General features: G+C 43.6%; 1 long non-coding RNA gene across 1 annotated transcript; it reads right to left on the bottom strand.

Moving 5' to 3' along the window:
- Window positions 1-782: 782 nt before the first annotated feature.
- Window positions 783-6,944, bottom strand: LOC114613728. Its single transcript, XR_003710222.1, has 6 exons — window positions 6,833-6,944; window positions 5,481-6,397; window positions 4,115-4,177; window positions 3,711-3,935; window positions 1,977-2,152; window positions 783-1,625 (listed from the first exon to the last, which is right to left on the bottom strand). It is a non-coding gene; the product is annotated as an uncharacterized LOC114613728 (long non-coding RNA).
- Between the last annotated feature and the right edge of the window lie 226 nt (window positions 6,945-7,170).

Here is a 7,170-nt window from a genome sequence, read left to right as displayed (position 1 = left end):
CTGTATTCTGGAGACATTCTTAGCTGTTGAAAAGTACCATCAGCTAGCCTGAGAAGGTTTCAATTTTAAATTAAATCTGGGACTCTTAAAACACACTGCAGAACTCTTCATTCTCAGAAGAGTTAATAGACAGTGTTTCCAGGGTGACAACTAAGTTTGCTCATTGTAAGCGCACTGGAATAGTCTAGTGGGGCTTTTGTTTGATATATATGTATACATATACATATGTATACATATGTGTATATATATATATCGATATATACATGTATAGTCATATATATATGTATATGTGTATATATATATATATGACATGTACATATATGTTCTCTTGAGAGCCATACTCTCTTGAGAGCATAACATGTCACATTGAACCCTCCACTTGGCACATCCCAAAGGCCTATTTTCATCTCCTCTGAATTAAAGCTTCTGAAGTTTTTCAGAGGCTTCCAGCTTGTTGGTTTTTAGCCACCAGCCCCGATTCAGCCAAAGTCCTGAAGGGAATCCCAGCTGTGTGCTCAGGCCCTTATGTCTATTTTTAGGAGTTCTCTGGCATCTGTGCCCCAGCTTCTCAACATGGCGGGGTGCTGGATACAGAATGAGCAGACGCCCAGCTGAAAGGCTCTCTGTAGTCCTCTGCTGCCCAGACTCTGTCTGTACCTCTAGGCCTCTTGCCTTGAAACCACCTCACTACTTTCAAACTGGTGAATTCTGCTTTTTATATGCCCCCCCCCCTTTCTCAGACAGGAGTGGGATCCTGTCACAATAATTCACACTATAAAATATGAAATAAAGATTCAAATTTGTATTTAGAACTGTATTAAGTTAAAAGAAAAAAACCCAATGAAGTACTCTTGGAAGAAGGGGCAGTAGGCTGGCCAGTCTATCAAGCCTTGAGCAGACAAGTGTGCAGGCCGAGAAGGAAGCCAGCAGTTCCACAATTTGTGTTGCAACTTTCCTGACACTCCTCCATTTGTTACAAGTATCTTAACAGCTCAGGGGTTTGATTTCTCTGGTGGTGGCATTTTCTCTTCATCTGAACACAAGGATTCTCTCCAGTGCTTCAAACGTTTGAAACAAAAGATAGCCTCTTTTTTGGCTCATTTGAAAAGAGCTACCAGGTGAGTCTCTTTCAGTCCTGCAAGATGCTGTATGTATGCTTGAAAAATCAAGACACCATCCCCACAGGGCCACATAGTCCCCAAAACAACTGCGATGCATTCCCTAGAGACCCAATCTTGAAGGCAAATGCTGCTTTACTTCCCTGTAATTTCTTCTGTGGTTCCCACTGGGCTTGGGTCCGACACAGCTTTATGTAAACAGCAATGCCTTTGGAATGAAATTCAATGCCACTGGCTAATAGCACCATAGGGTCAAGGCTGGGTGTCCCTGGAAAACATTCACAGAGTCCAGTGCTACTATTTTCTCCCAAGCTTATTTTGCAGCTGACCACACCATGTGATGGGGGAGAGTACTCTCTCAGAACCAAAGGATGAGTGAGAAGGGAGGCCGGATGGAAGTCCTCAAGGAGAAGGATGGACTGTGTCTCCTACCAGCTGTCTCCCAGCTGAAGAAATTCCTTCCTGTTGTCCGACGGCAGGAACCTTAGAAAATCTGAGTGATCATCCCTTTGGGAGGAAAAAAAATGCATAAATAATGAAATGAAATTCCCCTTTAAAGTAGGGTCAGAAGAAATGAGACAGGGAGTCAACAGCCTGAGATAACCTCGGTTAATAGAGGATGTGATGGCTCCGGAGATAAACAGGAGGGAGTGTCGGAGAAGCTATAAGGAAAATAGATGAAGGGAAACTGGGAGGGGACAGCACAGGAGGAAGTAGTGACTTGGGGACGAGCCAGGGGAAATTATAGGGGAGGAGGGGAGCTTGGAAAAACACAACCAAACCCAAATAAAGCGACGGCTGGGGTGGGGGAGATGCAGCGCACGCTAGAAAATTGTCCCATGCCGAAGAGACTCGTACCGTAAATAACATCCTCATTCCGTGCTGGGAAATACTCCTCTGGGGAATTTTGCTCAAGGCAAGGAGGAGAAATGGCCACTCAGAACAGAGAAGGGCTCCAAAAGGAGGAGGCAGTTGCTCAAAGCTGGGTCTCCGGCTCTCTCCACCCCTTCGATTTCTGTAGCCGGCAGGCATATCTTGAAAACAACAACATGTTTTCCTTGACAGTGCTTCCATTTTTTTTTTTTTCATAGAACTTGCTTATTTTCTCACTTCTGAAATACTCTTGGACATGAGTGTCTGTCTTTGTGTGCTCATGAGTGTGACTGTGTATATCGAATATCTGTGTATGTGAGAGTTTATATGTATGTGTTCTATGTGTGTGTGGATGGTGTGTTTGTGTGGTGTGTGTGTGTATGGTATGTGTATGTGTGGCATGTGTGTGTGTGTTTATGGTGTGTGTGGTGTGTGTATGTATGTGTATGGTGTGTGTGTGTGATATGTGTATGGCATCTGTGTGTGTGTGGTGTATGTGTATGGTGTGTGTGTAGTGTACACGTGTATAGTATGTGTGTAGTGTGTGTGTGTGTTTAGTGTGTGTACGTAGTGTGATATGGTGTATCTATAGGTGGTGTGAGTGTATGTGTGTGTATATGTGTATATGGGATGTGTGTGTGTGGTGTGCGTGTTGTGTATGGTTTTTGTGTTGTGTGTGTGTTATTGTGTATATGTGTGGTATTGTGTGCTGTGTGTATATAGGGTGTGTATGTGTGTAGTGTGTATATGGTGTGTGTGGTGTGTATACAGGGTGTGTGTATAGTATGTGTACATGGGATGTGAGTGTGTGTGTGTGTGGCATGCATGTGCCTGGCTACATAGTGTTTACTTGTTGTCATTTTGTTTGTTTGTTTGTTTGTTTGTTTGTTTTTAAAAAACAAGTTTTCACGTAGCCCAGGCTGGCTTGAATCAGTGACTCTCCTGTTTCTACCTCCCTGGTGCTGGATTCTAAGAGCACACCAGTGTTCTGCTTACAGTTCTTTCAGAGGCACAGACTCTTGTTTGGTTTCCGAATACCTATTTTGAAATCCATACAGTGCCTGCTACTATGATTTTGAAGTAAACACTTCCTAGCACAATGACACAGTCAAGGAAACTCCAATCCTAAATATGCTCGGTTGTTTTAGAGTCACTTCTGCTGCAAGAACCAGGATTTCTCAAGCACCCTTGGAAGTCAGCAAGCAATGCCCCAGGGATTTTATAGTCAAGAAACCTGAAGAGCAGAGAACTGAATGCCTGGACCCAGTGCCTTGCACCAAATCAGAAAAAATAAAACTGGAAAATATCTCAAGTTTGACTTCGGACTCCTTGAGGTGGGAAGAGTGATAAGCATAACATGGGAAAATTCAAACTAGAGTTGAGGAAGGACGTATTTAATAAAGTTTAGAAATTTACCACTTGAAAGCTCGTGTTTCGTAGATAAGGCTAGCCACGAGCGTAGTGATAAAAAGCAATGTTCTTATTTCTTTCAACAATTTGCTTCTTGATCTCTTCTAATTAAAAGTTACCTACAAACAAATTCTCCGGGTCTTAGTGTCAGGATGATGGAAGGGAAATGAGCATAAGAACAATTATTAGACCTGTTTTACTCAAGCTCAGATTTATGATGGCATACTGGCTGTCATTTATTTCTTTGGAAAGAAGGAGAGGTCACAGAGAGAGCATGTGTCAGTCCCAGAATGGTTTTTAAAGGTGCACCTTGTATTAGAAAATGATGTTGTGGTTGAGTTGGTTGTGGGAATCTCAGCTTCCTTTGTCACACAACGTTTGCAGTAAGCTTGAGAGAAGGTGGAGATTTCAAGGTAGGAATTCTGTTCAGTCCAGAATCTGACAGAGAACTTGGGCATGGTGTTGGAAGGTCCGGACGTGAGTGATGACCAGGAATCTGGAATCTGCACTGGTATTTGCTCTAGTGGGTGAGACCTGCAGATATGGGAGCCCACAAAGGCAGTCTGTTAAAACCCCATTGCCAGCTCACACCTGTCACCAGTGAGTTCTATACTGCAGACCTAAGGTTCTGTGCCTTTGCAATCTACTGCTCCCAATACCAGGCTGTCTTGGTCTTATGGAAAGAAAATTAGATTTGAGATCAGATGACTTACAATTATGACATTCTGGCTGACTTGCTTCCGATGGGTCTCTTGATATTTTGGGTCCCTGTTTGCCTTTTAAAGTAGGAAGAATAACACTAATATATTACATGACTGCCATTCCATTCACTGAAATACTAGATCTTGCACAAGTGATTAGTAGATCTGGACTCTTACACAAAACCAAAAAGAAAAAAAAATTCCTGCCATAAAGAACACTTCATGACCATGTGACCTGTGCATTCCTGTAGCTGACCAAGTTTAATGCTGTCTTATCAAGTGAATCCTCTTGGTAACTTCTGAACATGAGTCCTTCAAACTGGCCGGTGACATCATTACTTTCCAGTGTACAAGTCAGTACAACTCTGACTTATATTCTTAAGAATTTGCTCTATTCCTTCTCATCTTTATGCACCAAATACATTTATTTTTGTTTAAAAATATGTACCTGCACATATTTTTCTAGATGAAGCACAATATTAAACACCAAGCCATTGGTTAGAACCACTGTCCCCTATAGACCATCTAGATTCTGAGCTACTGGAGGAAATACTATTTAGGTCCCTAATATAAGGACCTGACATACCATGGGTTGTCACTAGTAGCATGAACTGCAGCATCTGTCAATCTCTGCTGAGAGAGGAGCTACAGGACTTACCAATCTACCACGAAAGAACATCTCTTTGGTGCTGTCATCCCTACAAGATGACTTATTTCATTACTATGGTTTGTGTTAGCTAAGAGTATTTGACCTTCAAAGGCGCTGATCCAGCTTACTTCTCTTGGCTCTTCTTACTAAAATTTTAGGTTCTACAGATAGACAAATGTGGGCCTGTTTTATAGTCTGTTTTCAGAAGTCAAACCTAATACTCTTTCTCTTTTTTTTTTTTTAAGATTTATTTATTTTATTTATGTGAGTACACTGTCGCTGTCTTCAACACACCAGAAGAGGGCACTGGATCCCATTACAGATGGTTGTGAGCCACCAGGTGGTTGCTGGGAATTGAACTCAGAACATTTGGAAGAATAGTCAGTGCTCTTAACCGCTGAGCCATCTCTCTGGCCCCAAACCTAATAGTCTTATTAAGAAAAGATAGAGGATTGATTTTGCTGGTGTATCATTAGGAAATAAAAGAAAAATAAGTCTACCTCACACAGATGCTTTACCATTGAGCTATACATGCGGCCTTCAATTAATTATAAAGACTGTGTAATTAGTTTCTAATGACAGGTAGGGCTGGATTATCACAGATGGAATTCATTCATATGTTTGAGAGTGATGGGTATCCCTGTATGAGGAGACAGTGGGTAGCCAGTAGGAATAGAGAATGTGTATTAAGTACTCTGTTGTTTCACGAAAGTTTGCCAGAAAACTCACCACTTAAGACATTTGCCTTTCACATGGTTTCTGAGGGTGAAAGATGTGGGTGCAGCTTAGCAGAGTTGTTCTGGCTCAGGGCCGCCTTTGAAATTGCAGCCAAGCTCTTGACTAGGCTACTGAGCCATTCGAGTGTCTTTGCGTTATAAACAGTGACTCCAGTCAGGCTAGATAGTCCTAAGGAAAGAACAACTGAGGCCATAAGAACTCACACCTACTGTATGATGCTCCTCACACCGGTGCTCTTCCATCATGAGAGAGGCTCACTTCAGGATGTGAGTAGAGGAGCTAAAGAATCACTGTGCTGTTAAGAGCCAGCCACCACAGTTACACAACACCAGTTTACTCCTGAGTTCTACCTGAATCCTCGGCAAAGCCTTTCGTGGTAACCATCAGCAGACACAAGAACCTTGATACACTGTTGCTTTTCAAGTTCAGTCAATGTATCTCTACTAGATACTGAATTGGGGTTTGTGATGACCAATAGTGACTGTCAACTTGACTGGAACCAGAATTAGCTAGGAGACAGTTTAGGCCATGTTTGTGAGTGAGTTTCTACATTCTGCTAACTGAGGTAGGAAAGACCCTAAATGCAGAAGACACAATTTCTTGGGCTGGCGTCCCAGATGGAGTGAGAAAGTGAGTTGAGCAACAGAATTTATCTCTACGTTGTGACCGCACACTTGTCCTGCTATGTCCTCCCTGCCCTAATGGACCACACCTTCAAATGGTAATAATAACAATAATTAATAATAATGATAATAACAATAAATAAAGCACAGAATGAACACTTCCTTCCGAAATTCTGTCAGGAACTTTGCCACAGCAATAAGAAAGAAAGCACAAGGGTTCTGTAGAATACACCGCCAGTGTCTGCAGACATGAGGGCCCGTGAGGTGGCTTCACAACGTCCGTCGCTGTTAGAGAAAACAACACTGGGTCAGGTCTAATCAACCCTTTCCAAGTGAAGCTTAGAGCAAGTTCCACGTGAATTAGGGCTTCAGGCTAGACTGCAAAGCGTCCCGCAGGCATAGGGGCTAAGGCGCGAGGAAGTAAATGCAGAAATGATCTGAGGATGAGAGGCTACAGGAAAGGAGCCCTGAGTGCGGCTGGGGAGGACAAGGAGCTGATTCAGAAGCGGGGTGTGTGTGGTGTTGGGGGAGGGGAGACGGGGACTGGGAAAGGCGGGGGACTTGAAGGAGGGCAAATCTCAAAGGGTCCCCTTTCCTTTTACATCAGGAAGATAGAGAGGAGTCAGAGCAAGTGCTTATGAGAGACACAGAGAAAGCACAGTGTGTCTGCAGCCTCTCCCTCCATCCCTCACCCCCCCACCAACGACTAGAAGTAAGTACCAATTCTCTTTTCGTGAGTGGGCTTTGGACCTCAGGTCATTTGCAGCTGGAAGTTCACACGTTTTCCACCACTGGGCACTCCAGAGTCAGCACTGTGACTTTTCGGCTTGGCTTGCTCAGTTGGGAACTGTGAAAGGCAGGACTCCCCCGTGACTCAGAGGGGAAGGGAAATCGCTCTGTGGAATCAGCTGGGCCACCCTGTGCAAACTTCCTCCTTTCTGTACACAAGGCCAGAAGGCAGACTTTGACCCTTGTAAAAGGACAGCTGGCCACACTCTCCACGCAGACCTGTCTAAAGACCCGCCCTGTGGAGATTAGACCCTGGTGCCCAGTGTCTT

The sequence above is a fragment of the Grammomys surdaster genome, unplaced genomic scaffold (assembly GCF_004785775.1).
Source record: "Grammomys surdaster isolate TR1022 unplaced genomic scaffold, NIH_TR_1.0 126271, whole genome shotgun sequence".
Classification (NCBI taxonomy): Eukaryota; Metazoa; Chordata; class Mammalia; order Rodentia; family Muridae; genus Grammomys; species Grammomys surdaster.
Note: the sequence above shows the minus strand (reverse complement) of the source record. Positions and strands in the feature narration are given on the sequence as shown.